Below are 17,039 nucleotides of genomic sequence, written 5' to 3' on the forward strand. Positions count from 1 at the left end.
GTTTAACAAATTCTGTTGCCAGTTACGCAAATGTCTGTGGCCCATTGGTCAGTCTTGAGGCCCACCTCAAGCTCAGCCTGTCAAATCTAAGTAGTTGCAGTGATGATATTCTTTCAGAGTGACTGCCAATGGATGTGTTAAAATACATCTATATTTTGTTTTAAACTGTGCACAATTTCTTCATCTTTTTTTATTGTTTACCTTCCGAGAAGTGAAGGATATTATATGAGGCCTTAATTTGTATTTTCTTGTGATTTACTTTTCTCCTATGTGATAAAACATTTGTCATGTGTAATAATTAATGTACCAGCTCGTGCCTGCAATAGTATTAGTTATTTCTCTGTTGATAGATTGATCCCTGTACACAATAAAGTCATTTTTTCTCTTCCATCCACACTTTTTCACTATCTCACTTTCTTAGGTTGACGGAGGGTACTGTAATAATATTTTAATAACTCACAGAGATTGGAGCATGTGTTGTCCAGTGGTACTTTGGACCAGAGGGCTGCGAGGTGTGCCATAGGTAGTCCCGTGTGCTCATACCCCAGTGCTGCTAGATGACAGAGCTAATTGCACCTGTAGTCACCTCTGAATTGTGAACTCAGGGAATGTGGTAAAGTCTCTCAATAATATATGTTCTCTTTTACTAAATGCCTACCACTTTTATTATGTCTGTTTAATTTTATTACTAACTACTATCCGTTTCTATCACTGCATTAATTGATGAGTATATCAATGTTAATGTAAATACATCCATTTTGATTGGTACTTCCACATGTTACTATTTCTGTTATGCAACCAATGGTTTTTGATGTTTATCTACGTTATAATGATACATATTTCATACAAATATTTGGAAACAGCTTCACATCTGAAACTATGCAGTAGCGGAAGGAAGATAAAGGGATATTTTTATCCATCCAGTGACAGCTGGTCCGACAGATTGCTATCGTTTCGACAAAAAAAAACCTCTTCCGAGGTATCAGACCACTGTCTTCATCTATGCTGTGTAACATTCTAGAGTAAGCATCTCTGTTCAATACTTTATTGCTGCCTTCCCCTGTACTGCATATGAGGGATCTTTCACCAATGAAGTGGAACTATACCTACTTTGACTGTCTGACAATTTGACTGGTCCAGCCAATCAACTTCAGCAGCGAAGTACAGTCGATGTTAGTCACTGCTATAGATAGAAACATCACGACATTATTCTCGAATTTAATTAAATGTTTTGATACCTCCTGTGAAAGTGAATAGTGCTTTGTTGCTGTGTAGCACACTTTATTTACCACTTAAATGGGTAAGACTTCTCTGTGGAGCGAGGAGGTGATGTAATTATGGGTATTTGTGTCAAGCCCAGCACATCTTCTTCACTATTCGACAGCAGATGCGTCGAGTTCTGGTTCTGTGGCCTCTTCTGGATCTGTCTCATCTACAGTGCTTTCTGGTTCTTGGGGTTCCTCCGGGTCTGTCACACCTTCAGCGGGTTCTGGTTCTTCTGTCTGCTGCAGTCCTGCTTCATTCCCACTTTCATCAGATTGGGGAGGTTTTGGATCTTCCCAGAGGGTTGTCCCACTTTCATCAGATTGGGGAGGTTTTGGATCTTCCCAGAGGGTTGTCCCACTTTCATCAGATTGGGGAGGTTTTGGATCTTCCCAGAGGGTTTTTCCAGGTGGGGGTGTCTGGACTTGCAAGGGATCTGGCTCAAGTTTGGGCCTTGGGCCACCCTGCTGGTGTGGTTTCTTCTTGAGCACCACAGACATCTTCTTCTTCAAGAGCACCTGTGAAACAGAACAGATGTGGTCAACACCTGGAAGGAAATGTTAGTAGTGAAACATACAAGTTTATTTTATGGTTTAAATGGCCCTGAGCACTATGGGACTTAACTTCTGAGGTCATCAGTCCCCTAGAACTTAGAACTACTTAAACCTAACTAACCTAAGGACATCACGCACATACCCGAGGCAGGATTCGAACCTGCGTCCGTAGTGGTCGCGCGGTTCCAGACTGTAGCGTCTAGAACCGCGCGGCCACCCTGGCCGGCAGTCTATTTTATGCATGGGATCTTTGAGTAAGAATCCATTGCAACTGAACCTGTTGTTGGGCTGAATTACAAACAGCACAAGCCTTACCTACCCGGTTAGTGGCAATACCATGACCGACCTACCTTACATTTCCAAATGTTTTTGACAAAATTGTCCATGATAGTACCTTGATTCATTTTATGAGCAGAACTTGTTGACTTCGACATCTATACTCGTTAAGCCATTCAGTGGCGTGTGGCGGAGGTTTTTTTTGCTATGACTATCTTTTTCTCATTGCCTTGTTCCATTCATGAATGGCGCTCTGGGAGCATTACGTCAGTAAGGATTATCGAACGTCGTTGTTGTGGTCATGTTGTTGAGTGTTTGTGCAAGAAAGTAATATGTCGCCCAACTATTCTTGGAATGTACATTGTGGAGGTGCAGTTTTTATTATTTATAAATATTTATGTATAATTGTTAATTTTGACTACCCTATACGTGTGCGATGTATACAACCTGACTTATGACAATGGCAGTTTGTAACGGAGCACCGCGACAATACCAGTCCACACGCAAGCACTGCGATATCTGCGACAGTCCGACGACTTGGGTTCACTGTCACTGATTAACCTCCTTACAGTCCCGACTTGGGCCCGACCTGTTTTCATGTGTTTCCAGAACTTAAAGAACACGCTACAGGACTTCACTTTGATAGTGATGAAGGAGTGCAAGTAGAGGTGAAAAATGGTTCAAATGGCTCTGAGCACTGTGGGACTCAACTGCTGTGGTCATAAGTCCCCTAGAACTTAGAACTACTTAAACCTAACTAACCTAAGGACATCACACACATCCATGCCCGAGGCAGGATTCGAACCTGCGACCGTAGCGGTCGCACGGTTCCGGACTGCGCGCCTAGAACCGCGAGACCACCGCGGCCGGCAGTAGAGGTGAGAGAGCAAACTTTATATAGTGACGGTATCAACAAACTGGTCTCACATCAGGAGAAATGTGTTCAGCACAAGGATAATTATGCTGAGAAACAAATGCGTAGACATTAAGAATAAAGATATATAATATTAATAAAGTTTTTATTTATAAATCTTTAATAGTTTTCACATTAAAAATATGGAGGCATTCGTTTTCCGAATACCCTCGTATAATATTATAACCCAAACGAAGTTCTCAAAGTGAGGCAGTAAAAGCAATGGGTCTGTACCCGTGTATGCTTAATTGTTATGTGTTTTTGTTTTTATCTTCTTTTATTTGAAGTTAACACATACATTGACACGAAGAAAAGCGAAACACCAAAAATACAATTAATGTGGAGTAATGAAATTTCGGGAATACTTTTGTTTAAGTAACATATTTATGTGAATAACGTTCCAAGCTCACTATTTAAAGTAGACGTTAGAAAAGCCGTTGCATATGTGCAATGCTGGTACCTTAACAACAGGTGTAACCACCAGAATGTTGAACACAAGAATGAAATGTGCACACATTGTGTTTTACGGGTGCAGAATGTCAGTTTGTGGGATGTTCGATGCGTGTTGCACTTGGTCAGTTAATATAGAGATGGTCAATGTCGTATGTGTATGATGCAGGAGTTGTCGTTTGATGCTGTCCCATATGTGTTCGTGTTCGACTGGAGTCACATCTGCAAATCGAGCAGGCCGAGGCAACAACTTTGTAGAGCATGCTGGGTTACAATAGCAGTATGTGGACGAACCTTATCCTGTTAGAAAACACCTCCTAAAGTACTGTTCATGAATAGCAGCACAACAGGTCGAATCGCCAAACTGACATACAATTTTGCAGTCAGGATGCCTGGGCTAACCACGGGAGTGGTGCTACTGTCATAGTAAATCGTATTCCAGGCGTAGATCCAGTGTGTCTAGTACACGGACAGGTTGGTTGCAGGCCACCAACTGACCACCTTTTAACCGTCACTGGCACTGAGGCAGAATCAACTTCCATCAGAAAACACAACCAACGTCCACCCGGCCCTCCAGTGAGCTCTCGGTTGACACCACTGAATCCAAAATGATGGTGCTTGTGATCAATGGAGTTCACTCTGCAGGGTGTCTGGCTTGCAGCTGTCCTTGAAGTACCCAATTTGTAACAGTTCGTTGTGTCACTGTGGTGCCAGCTGCTGCTTTAGCGCTGCTGCAGGTGGAGCACGGTGCGCCGGAGGCATATGTCTTTCCTCCCGGTAGTGCCACGTGGTCGTCGGGAGCCAAGTCTTCTTGCAACCGTACATTCCCGTGACTATCGCCACCAGCAATCGCGTGCAGTGGCTGCATTCCTGCCAAGTCTTTCTGCAATATCTCAGAAGCAACATCTATTTTCTCGTACCCCTGTTACACGACCTCTTGAAGCTCAGTGAGGTGTGCCGGCCGGTGTGGCCGTGCGGTTGTAGGCGCTTCAGTCTGGAACCGCGTGACCGCTACGGTCGCAGGTTCGAATCCTGCCTCGGGCATGGATGTGTGTGATGTCCTTAGGTTAGTTAGGTTTAAGTAGTTCTAAGTACTAGGGGAATGATGACCACAGATGTTAAGTCCTATAGTGCTCAGAGCCATTTCAGTGAGGTGTTGATATCGGCGTCATTGTCGCTTTAAAGCCATTCTTCACTAATATCAATTCAAAGGTGACTAACGCTTACACTGTTTACAACGTATATTTAAAGAAAAACTTGATTTGCATCCTCATAGTGGCGCTAAGAACGACACTCCTATGCGATTGGCCTGAAAACTGAACAGACATCATCTTTCAGATGTATAAACGTGCATCTCAATTGTCGTTTACGTCGCACAACTCCTTCTTGATGTTGCGACTTTTTTTTTCGTCAGTGTATAATCTAGTAACTCAAAATAGGCTGCTGGGGGTATAACGGTACTTTGCGGGCAGGTGTGTCAATGACCATCATATTAATTAAAATCGGGGAAGAATTAAAAAGGGGAAAGTAATACGAAACTGCACAGTATTAAAGAAGCAATATAATGAAAAGCAATAAAAAGCAAAGTAGCAAAGGCCAAGCGGGACAGAAAGACATAGGGGCGCGTTTGTTTTTTAATACATATAAAAGAACATGTAACACATTATTGAGCTCTCTACCCTCAGTTATCGCGATCGGGCTAGTCGATGAAAAAGTGGTACGCGACTGCGAAATTCGTTAAGGAGATTATTTAAAGACTCTTCAAGCACGTTTAAAATACATTGTGTGTGACGAAGTGATCAGAGACGTTTATTGTCGGGTGAAGTGAAAATGAATCCGACAACGTAATTCGTGTGTTAGCTGGCAAAAATACTCTTGGGAAACTATTATGGTTGTGGAACCCACGAAAGTTGTGCTCAACGGAAAGCTATAGTTTACGTAATTCTGCATTTTATAAAATGGTGAAACGCGTGTTCGCGGAACATTAATAGAATCTTATCCTTGGACGGTTGCGGGGGTAACTGATACAAACAACGCGCCAGCATGAAAAATAGTTCGCTTATTAACTACCAGATATTAATTAACGGGGACCTAAAATACTAAAAAAGAAGGATAGGATCATCACCTCCAATCCCGATTCATATTTCATATTTAATTAGTAAAAAGAGAAGTGTTAATAAACAAACTACATTTCAATTTTATCCACGATTTTGGCTTCATTACGTAGTCTTGACTACATGATAAACAATATCTGTGGAAGTTGTATGCAACGTATCGTCACAATATTTAGCCAACCAATATTGTGGGACACCAAAAATGTAAATGCATGAAACTGTTCTTACAGCGGATGTATAATGTGTGAGTGCGACGAACTATATTGAGGAACTGAACATCCATTACGTACTTGAATGTTTATCTGCGAAAATGGTCCTTGTCGGTACATCAGCATAGAGTTCGAATAGCATCGCTGGAACATCGCAACCCATTCAGATTAATCGAACATCTAAATACGCATAATGCTGGTACCACCAGGATGTGTTCTTTCCCCTCACCCCCGTGGCAGTAATTGAATTAAGAGTCAGCGGGGAAATACATTTAAATCAATTGACAACCACTGAGCTAGCGTCACGAATTTTCAAACGTCCACTGCCATGTATGAAGGCGAGTGACACCACAAGTGTTAACGTCGATCGAGGGGTGTCGTCGTGATCGTGTTGAATGACATTGAGCGGTTACAGGGGCTAGTACTTTCTTCTGCCGAGCCCTTCAGTTGACTTCAGACCTAAATCGAGATGGCCAGACGTTCGCAGTAAATTATTTGTGGGAGAAGATGCCCACACGTGGAAGGAAAACGTAGGCCCAGTTGCTAGGTGTGTAGCAGGCAGGCAGCGGCAGCCGTAGCTGGAGCCGTCTGTATGAGCGCGAGTCGGCCTACCTTCATAGCCCGGGCTGCATCTTCACTGGACAAGTCCGGCGCATCGGCCTGAGCTGCAGCATCGTCCGCTGTCGCAGCGGTGGCGGCGACACAGTAGAGTAACGCCAAGGTGCCCAACAGCAGCAGTGCCTGAAAAAACACATTGCTGCAGTTTAACATTAAGTTTGTTAAGTGACTGACAAGCACACTGGAGCTCCAAAGAAACTGGTGTAGGCATGCGTATTCAAATACATAAATATCTAAACAGGCAGAATACGGCGCTGGGGTCGGCAACGCGTATACAGGGTGTTACAAAAAGGTACGGCCAAACTTTCAGGAAACATTCCTCACACACAAATAAAGAAAATATGTTATGTGGACGTGTGTCCGGAAACGCTTAATTTCCATGTTAGAGCTCATTGTAGTTTCGTCAGTATGTACTGTACTTCCTCGATTCACCGCCATGATTTCATACGGGATACTCTACCTGTGCTGCTAGAACACGTGCCTTTACAAGTACGACACAACATGTGGTTCTTGCACGTTGGAGCTCCTGCACATTTCAGTCGAAGTGTTCGTACGCTTCTCAACAACAGATTCGGTGACCGACGGATTGGTAGAGGCGGACCAATTCCGTGGCCTCCACGCTCTCCTGACCTCAACCCTCTTGAGTTTCATTTATGGGGGCATTTGAAAGCTCTTGTCTACGCAATCCCGGTACCAAATGTAGAGACTCTTCGTGCTCGTATTGTGGACGGCTGTGATACAATACGCCATTCTCCAGGGCTGCATCAGCGCATCAGGGATTCCATGCGACGAAGGGTGGATGCATGTATCCTCGCTAACGGAGGACATTTTGAACATTTCCTGTAACAAAGTGTTTGAAGTCACGCTGGTACGTTCTGTTGCTGTGTGTTTCCATTCCATGATTAATGTGATTTGAAGAGAAGTAATAAAATGAGCTCTAACATGGAAAGTAAGCGTTTCCGGACACATGTCCACATAACATACACTCCTGGAAATGGAAAAAAGAACACATTGACACCGGTGTGTCAGACCCACCATACTTGCTCCGGACACTGCGAGAGGGCTGTACAAGCAATGATCACACGCACGGCACAGCGGACACACCAGGAACCGCGGTGTTGGCCGTCGAATGGCGCTAGCTGCGCAGCATTTGTGCACCGCCGCCGTCAGTGTCAGCCAGTTTGCCGTGGCATACGGAGCTCCATCGCAGTCTTTAACACTGGTAGCATGCCGCGACAGCGTGGACGTGAACCGTATGTGCAGTTGACGGACTTTGAGCGAGGGCGTATAGTGGGCATGCGGGAGGCCGGGTGGACGTACCGCCGAATTGCTCAACACGTGGGGCGTGAGGTCTCCACAGTACATCGATGTTGTCGCCAGTGGTCGGCGGAAGGTGCACGTGCCCGTCGACCTGGGACCGGACCGCAGCGACGCACGGATGCACGCCAAGACCGTAGGATCCTACGCAGTGCCGTAGGGGACCGCACCGCCACTTCCCAGCAAATTAGGGACACTGTTGCTCCTGGGGTATCGGCGAGGACCATTCGCAACCGTCTCCATGAAGCTGGGCTACGGTCCTGCACACCGTTAGGCCGTCTTCCGCTCACGCCCCAACATCGTGCAGCCCGCCTCCAGTGGTGTCGCGACAGGCGTGAATGGAGGGACGAATGGAGACGTGTCGTCTTCAGCGATGAGAGTCGCTTCTGCCTTGGTGCCAATGATGGTCGTATGCGTGTTTGGCGCCGTGCAGGTGAGCGCCACAATCAGGACTGCATACGACCGAGGCACACAGGGCCAACACCCGGCATCATGGTGTGGGGAGCGATCTCCTACACTGGCCGTACACCACTGGTGATCGTCGAGGGGACACTGAATAGTGCACGGTACATCCAAACCGTCATCGAACCCATCGTTCTACCATTCCTAGACCGGCAAGGGAACGTGCTGTTCCAACAGGACAATGCACGTCCGCATGTATCCCGTACCACCCAACGTGCTCTAGAAGGTGTAAGGCAACTACCCTGGCCAGCAAGATCTCCGGATCTGTCCCCCATTGAGCATGTTTGGGACTGGATGAAGCGTCGTCTCACGCGGTCTGCACGTCCAGCACGAACGCTGATCCAACTGAGGCGCCAGGTGGAAATGGCATGGCAAGCCGTTCCACAGGACTACATCCAGCATCTCTACGATCGTCTCCATGGGAGAATAGCAGCCTGCATTGCTGCGAAAGGTGGATATACACTGTACTAGTGCCGACATTGTGCATGCTCTGTTGCCTGTGTCTATGTGCCTGAGGTTCTGTCAGTGTGATCATGTGATGTATCTGACCCCAGGAATGTGTCAATAAAGTTTCCCCTTCCTGGGACAATGAATTCACGGTGTTCTTATTTCAATTTCCAGGAGTGTATTTTCTTTCTTTGTGTGTGAGGAATGTTTCCTGAAAGTTTGGCCGTACCTTTTTGTAACACTCTGTATAAGACAGGTGTCTGGCGCAGTTGTTAGATCGGTTACTGTTGCTACAATGGCAGGTTGCAAAAAAAAATTGTTCAAATGGCTCTGAGCACTATGGGACTTAACATCTGTGGTCATCAGTCCCCTAGAACTTAGAACTACTTAAACCTATCTAACCTAAGGACATCACACACATCCATGCCCGAGGCAGGATTCGAACCTGCGACCGTAGCAGTCACGCGGTTCCGGACTGAGCGCCTAGAACCGCTAGACCACCGCGACCGGCGGCAGGTTGCAACAATACGAGTCAAGATAGATGTAACGGAACTTGAATAGCGTATTTGCCTCTATTGGTTACGGTAGAGAGATCGATCTTTCGGTCCTGTCTATACATTTATATATAATATTCCATGAATAAAGGCTGGGCGAGTGTAAAGCTAGCGTTAAAAACGCACGCCGCACGATTTGTTACAATTTGGTCGGTCATAATAATAATAACATGCTTTTGAATACAATTAAAATATAACGGCGATACCTGTTTAGTGTTATTGGAAATAATATGTAGTGAATTAATGAGTAAGGTAGCCGATCCTATAAGAAGAGGTAAAATTGGGCATATTGAGGTGTTTTGCTTTATCTCGACGAAGCCGATGATACGGCGTCATTTTTCGTTTACTCTTAGAAATAAACAAGTAAAGAAGTGCTAATCGTGCGTAGTGAAAAAATATAGGGGCGAGTTTTAAATAACTACGGTATACAATCAGAGCAACAAAAGGACATTTAGTTACACGAAATCGCGGATAGCGACGTGTGGTCATGAAATTGAGTACACCTACAGGGCCGTCAATTCCGGGATAAATCTATACGCATCTCACGAGGGACGCGATATTGAGACCGTTTTCTTTTCTTTTCTTTTTTTTTTTTTAATTGTATCGCGGAGAGCGGGCTCTAATTTATGAAAAGGAGAAAACCTATATCATTATCATTGACTATTGGTGTCGAGCAACGAAAACTGTTCATCAAAGGGTTTCGATGAAACTTGGGAGTTGGGGTTCAAGCACTCGCATATACTCCACATCAGACTGTGAGTGAGTGGTGAATGCGAAATAAAACTGTGAACAAAGTTACGTTAAATAAAACAGAAGAAACAAGACAGTTTGGTCGTATCTGTTATTATTCGATAAACTGTAACATTTCTTATCGTTGTACGAAGCCTTTATAGACGATCGTTATGACAATTTGCTTCGAAGGGATCTCGTTACGAGTTAAATTTTGGGGACCTGGTCAAGAGGGGGTAGTTCGTAGATCCTAACTACTGCAGCTATTCTGGAATCAGGTGCTACCGTGACCGTTGTGTGTTGTCAATGACTTAAGGTTACCATATCTCATGCTCTTAAGATCGACGCGCCTTTCCACTTGGTATAACGGTGCCTCACGGCAACAACGACAACGCCGACGCCGAAGGCAGATACGGTAGAAAGTTATCAACATTTAAGTGAGTATGAACGTGGTCTTATAGTCGGCACACAAGCAGTGGGACACCGCGTCTACGAGGTAGTAACGAAGTGGGGATTTTCCCGTACGACCATTTCACGAGTGTACCGTGAATATCAGGAATCTGGTAAAACATCAACTCTCCGAAATCGCTGCCGCCGGAAAAAGATCTTGCCAGAACCAGGCCAACGATGATTGAAGAGAATCGTTCAACGTGACAGAAGTGCAACCTTTCCGCAAATTTCTGCAGATTTTAATGCTGGGCCATCAACAAGTGTCAGCGTGCGAACCATTCGACGAAACATCATCGAAATAGGCTTTCGGAGCCGAAGACCCGCTCGTGTACCCTTGATGACTGCACGATACAAAGCTTTACGCCTCGCCAAGGCCCGTGAACACCGACATTGGACCTGTTGATGTCTTGGAACATGTTGCCTGGTCGAACGAGTCTCGTTTCAAATTGTATCTAGCGGATCGACGGGTATGGGTATGGACCTTGCATGTCAGCAGTGGACTGTTCAAGCTGGTGGAGGCTGTGTAATGTTGTGGTGCGTGTGCAGTTGGAGTGACTGGGACCCCTGATAGGTCTAGATACGACTCTACGTACACGTGACCTACACGTACGTGAGCATCCTGTCTGATCACCTGCATCCATTCATGTCCATTGTGCATTCCGACAGACTTGGGCAATTCCAGCAGTACAGTGCGACACCCCACACGTCCAGAATTACTACAGAGTGGCTCCAGGAACACTCTTCTAAGTCTAAACACTTCCGCTGGCCACCAAAGTCCCCAGACATGAACATTATGGAGCATATCGCTGTTGAGAAACGATCTCCACCCCTCGTACTCTTACGGATTTATGGACAGCGCTCCATGGTGTTAATTCCCTCGAGCACTACTTCAGACTTAAGTTGAGTCCACTCACGTCGTGTTTCAGCACTTATGCATACTCGCGAGGGCCCTACACGATATTCAGCAGGTGTACCATGTTCTTTGGCTCATCAGTGTTACATTTGTGGCCATGGAAGAATCGTCGTGGTGGAGCTCAGGTGACATACAATGTAACGATACGGCTCTGATGAACCGATATGACTAATTTTTGGTTTCAAAAAAATGGTTCAAATGGCTCTGAGCACTATGCGACTTAACTTCTGAGGCCATCAGTCGCCTAGAACTTTGAACTAATTAAACCTACCTAACCTAAGGACATCACACACATCCATGCCTGAGGCAGGATTCGAACCTGCGACCGTAGCAGTTGCTCGGTTCTAGATTGTAGCGCCTAGAACCGCACGGCCACTCAGGCCGGCTTTTGCTTTCATTTTAGTATATTTTATGGTGTTTAGTTGTTAGTCTGGGTGATTAGTTGATACTATGGAGTGTCCTGCATTGTTCTGAAACGTGGACACTGAAGAAGAAAGACAGAGCAAGGCTGGAGGCTTTCGAAATGTTGACATGGAGGAGGATGGAGGGAATACGATGGATGGATAGAGTGGAAAAGCGGTCAGGTGTGAGCACGACTCACCCACTCTGGGTTTCGTACAAACTTAATTATGAACATAGACGGTTCATCCATTCTGTAAATCGAAGATATCGATATTTTTGCCTGTTATCGACATTGATACTGGCAAGACATCGGTCCCAATGATTCCACCACTTTCAAAAATATTGTTTTCGCGGGATATAATTACAAACCAACAATTTTAGGATTTTTTTGCTTTACTTGAACTGTGAAACCTTGCTTCTTCTAAATTCCATAATTTTACATCAGTAGGAAGGACGCTACAAGTTTCAATGAGTGAGTATGGAAGTATCAAAATACGTGACATAAATGGCGGTATCTGTTGATTGTATTGACTCAGAAGCTTAAAATTTTTGTACAATAAGGTACCATAGATTTTAGTATGTGACATAAATTTCCCGAGAAAAAGGGGTCCCGACAGACGGACAGTCTGATAACAAATAACAAAAGAAACATTTTTGTGTGATATGGATTAACAATTTTCTGATTTTTTTCTTTTGTTTACAGTGTAAAACCTTGATTGTTGCCAAGTTTCGCGGTTCTAGGTCAACGGGAAGTCCTCTGTAGGTTTTGATGTCGAGTTTGCGAATATCAAAATATGTCTAATAAAAGAATACATTGTCCATTTTTGGCTGCATTATGCTTTATTAAAACCGTGCTGTTAGCTAGTTTCGGCCGTGAGGCATTATCAAGCACATTTACTATGTGATGTATTACATATCGTGCTCATCACATTCTTTTATGTCGCATACATAAAACTAGAGGCCGCATACGACGTAGAAGAATGTGATGTTCGTGACGTTATACATCACATAGCAAATGTGCTTGATAATGGCTCACGGGCGAAACTAGCTAATATACGATTTTAATAAAGCGCGATACAGCCTACAACGGACAATGTGTTCTTTTATAAGACATTTAGCGGCTGTGGATCCCCACGGAAGCAAAATCATCAAAATATGTGACACAAATGGCCATGTCTTTTGACTGCATTGACTTCAGAAGCTTCACTTTTTTACATCGCCAAGATACCGTAGACCTTATTATGGCCGGCCAGAGTGACCGAGCGCTTCTAGGCGCAACAGTCTGGAACCGCGCGACCGCTACGGCCGCAGGTTCGAATCCTGCCTCGGGCATGGATGTGTGTGATGTCCTTAGGTTAGTTAGGTGATATGTCTGCATAAGCAGAAGAAACTAACGATCAAAGTTCGAAAACAATTTATTGGACTGTTCAATTAACCAAAACAAATTCTCCAAGTATAACACCAACATAAAACAGTGATCCGTCTTCGAATCACAACTACATACAAGAATAATATAGAAAACAACTTAAATAATGTCCTACTAGTCTCCGCCAGAGACTTCTCCGATATACCGAGCCTAATCCAGAGATCAGCGAGAAGATCCAAGCTGGGCTGCCAGGGCGGCAGCTATCCGCGTCTGCTGGCGGTCGATGAACTGCCGATGTGCGGCCGAGCGCCGGCCTTTATAGCGCTTCGGCGGATGAGTACCTCGGAACTATTTTCCATCACGTGGTTTGACGTATGAGAATAGTTCTGGGATCTGCAGCGACCTCTTCCTTATGTTTATGTGGGCCGGTAGTGGCCCCTGGTGGCCTCTAGTGTCTTTGCTGTGTTGTTGTTGTTGTTGTTGTGGCCGTTCATCAATATTGCCTGTCGGTTGTGTAGTGCTTCGTTGTTCCTGCGAAGCGGGCAACCCGCGGCTGCAGGCTGTCAGTTTAGTTGCTGATACTCTAGGCGCCGTGATGTCTGGTGGAGAAGGCCACAGCATTAGGTTTAAGTAGTTCTAAGTTCTAGGGGACTGATGACCTCAGAAGTTAAGTCCCATAGTGCTCAAAGCCATTTGAACCATTTTTGAACCTTATTGTGTGACTTAAATTTCAGCTTGATATGTCTACCCATTTCTGAGAAAATAGTCAGACAGACAGATGGACGGACAGAGGCCAACAAAGTGGTGCTCTAAGTGTCCCATTTTCACAATTGGAGGTATGGAACCCCAAAAATGAAGACACATTGAGAAGAATAGGAGAGCAAAGACAGTAACTGGGTGTAATTAAATGAAGGAAACGAATCCGAATTGGACATATATTAAGAAAGAAGGAGGGGGCTTATAAAAACAGTCTTAGAGGTGTACGGTGAAGGTTAGAGGAGGCGAGGGAGGAAGAGATTTCAGATCGTGGGCAATGTGATGGGCGACGCACGTGCAGCAACGTTAAGAAGGAAGCAATGATATGGAGACACAAAGGATCTGGAAATTTAGCAGAAAACTAATGATCATTGTTTTGTTTTGGTTTAGGGCGCAAAAACAGCTAAGGTCATACGTTCTCATGTGAGAACTGTAGAACATGAAGACGAAAAAGGAGCTAAAAGCGGCTACACGATCAGCCCAATCGACGGAAGGAAAAACAGGTAAAAACCAGGACTTTGTCATGGACAAAGGGCCAAAAAATACGCCATAAAGACAGTAGAAGTCCTGAACTAAAGGTTAAATGTTCTTCGCCATATTGCTATGACAGATAGAAAGTAAACGGAGATCGACAGCCCGCTCGTCGTTCACTAAAATGGCCAATAACTCAGACAACATACATAAATCAGAACGTAGGTGGTTGAGAAAAAGAGCATTCCGTCCGGAAACGGCGAATGGCTCAAAGTGGTGGGGGATCACCATTTAACAAATGGCGATGACTAAAACGACAGAGCCCAATATGTAACCTAGGATCTCCTTGCACCGAGAGGAGGTCGGTCGAGCAACTGGGAGAGGTTTGACAGCCTGGAAGACCAGTGGTGATGCCAAAGTGACACCACATGCTGACGGACGGCAGCACAGAGTTCACCGAAGGGAATGGAAGAACTGGCGGGCCGAGGTAGGCGGACTGCAGCCTTGGCAGAAGTGTCAGCAGCCTCGTTTCCTGCCAGACCGACGTGACCGGCGACCCACACAAACACCACAGTGGCTCCCTCAAGAGTGATCAAGTGAAAGTTTTCCTGTACCCGTTGAACTTAGGGATGGATGGTTTACAGCATACAGAGGCTCTAAAGGGCACTGAGACATTCGGAGCAAATGACACAGTTAAAAAGCCTGTGTCGCCGGATGTACTGGGTGGCCTGATAAAGGGTGAAGAGCTCTATTGTAAATACTGAGCAGTGTTCTGGAAGCCAATACCCAAAATGGTCGGTGTCAATGACGAAGGCACACGTGACACAATGGTCAGTCTTACAGCCAGAAGTGTACACAAAGGTACTATAGCTCAGTTCTGTGCAAAGGCCAAGGTGGTGACGAGAGGTGGCATGAGCCCCTCTCATATTTCTATCTTACTCTCAGTAATTCGATTTTTCTCTCTAATTGCATGCGGTGAAAAGTTGCTATTCCTTCACAAGCGGACTTCCCACACAGCGTCTCTGGTCACCCGGGTGGTCCGGTGACAGGCGGGTTCTGCTGATCTTGGAAGGGATAAGCCGACGAGTGTGAGGGAATCGAGTGGATGCTTTCCAGACCCCGACATTGTCAGAATGGCGGGAGCGACACGCCCATAGGGGCCTGATGGAGCAGCTGGGCTAGAGATTCCATTACTTCGCAGAAACTTAGTGAAAACACTTTCTGGCCAGCTACCAGCGAGGCATGGGAATGACTTGTGTTCCCAGGCAGTCTTGGCCGGCAAATTCCCGCGTTTTCTGCAAAATCGTAACTGTGATTGGCTTGCTCAGGGGATAGCTCCGTGACGTAGCAAAATAAGCAGAAATTGGCGCCAAGTATCTCCATTGGTGGAATAGTAGTGCGTCGGCAATAGAGTGGAATTTTCTGCCGGTTTTCGAGTTGCTGATTGGCAAGTTTAACCACGGCCACTGTTGTGGGGGCGAGAATGTTCTGTGTTTGGCTTGTACGGGTGCTCTTGAGGAAGTCGGCTCTCGCCTTTCGGTCAGGGTATGTTACAAGACTGAGCTCTCTCTGCTCTGGACAGCCTGCCTTCCGTTGGCTGTCTAATATACTTTCATTTAATTGTAACTGTTTGATGAAGTTGCTGAAGTTTCGACTTCAACGTAACTTTCTGAGTACAGTGCAATTGAGCTTTCTGCGTACAAGCGGTCTATGTTGTCCATCTTGAGCAGTTTTGGCTGAAGTTGACTCTATCGGAGTTACTGTGTGACTTCTCTTGTTAAAATCACTCATTGTACCGTCAGTGATTGTGTAGCGAGCCTTCTTCGTCTTCCTCAGAGGCGTATTTGTGTTGCTAGGAAGTCTTTAGTCTGGAACAACCAGACCAGGAGAATTTGTTTTGGGCTATACTCGCGACATTATCTTCACCACGACAGGATGTCGAAGCAACCAGCCATCGCCTCCGGTATGCCAGATCGTGTCCTTGTAGTTAAGAAGACAGCTTGGTAGTGTATGCCCGCAGCACTGGCAAATCAGGGAATTTTGGTAGGTGATAATCAGAGCTCAGCAGAGAGCGCCTGTTCGTATTTTCTAACTTTGTTCTGTCTTGGGTGTTCATTGTCTGAGTTCTCACTACTGTAGCTGCAATTACTGTTGGGTTGGCTGGATGTTTCTCTTAAGATTTGAGTTGCAAGGAATTGGCTCCACATACCACTTGATCATAAATGTCACAATCTAGTTTATGGACAACTTCACCTTCACAGCTTTTATTTTTGAGTATCCAATTTGATGTATTGTAAATGTTTCATGTGTTTTGTTTATTATTTTGAGTTTAGTCGTTAATAAATCAAATTGTTATTTTTGACAGAACTTTCATTCTGTTAATCAGTAGAGCAACCCTTTCATTTCTCACTACATTAATGAAACTTTCCTTTATGTAATTAATTTCTATCAAATTAATTATTGCAGGTGCCAAACTCTTTTCTACTCCACTTGCAGGGTCGATTACAGTCAGTTCGCGTTTCTTCTTAATCCATGTGCAACAGCAAAAGTGGGGAATTAGAAAAGGGGGGGCTTAGAGCATCATTTCCTTATGAAGATTGTAGAAGAATTTAGTGTGAAATACACTGCTAGCCCCAGCACCTCGCAATGAAGGTTTCACATCCATCAGCAACATGGCAGGTAGCGTGAAGCTGAGCTGCCGGAGCTGTAGTTGAAAGCGAACTCCAGGAGATAACGGAGAAGAGGGATGCGCCTCATACTGGCGATCACAGGAGT

Source organism: Schistocerca nitens, chromosome 12, assembly GCF_023898315.1.
Source record: "Schistocerca nitens isolate TAMUIC-IGC-003100 chromosome 12, iqSchNite1.1, whole genome shotgun sequence".
In the NCBI taxonomy this organism is placed as follows: domain Eukaryota; kingdom Metazoa; phylum Arthropoda; class Insecta; order Orthoptera; family Acrididae; genus Schistocerca; species Schistocerca nitens.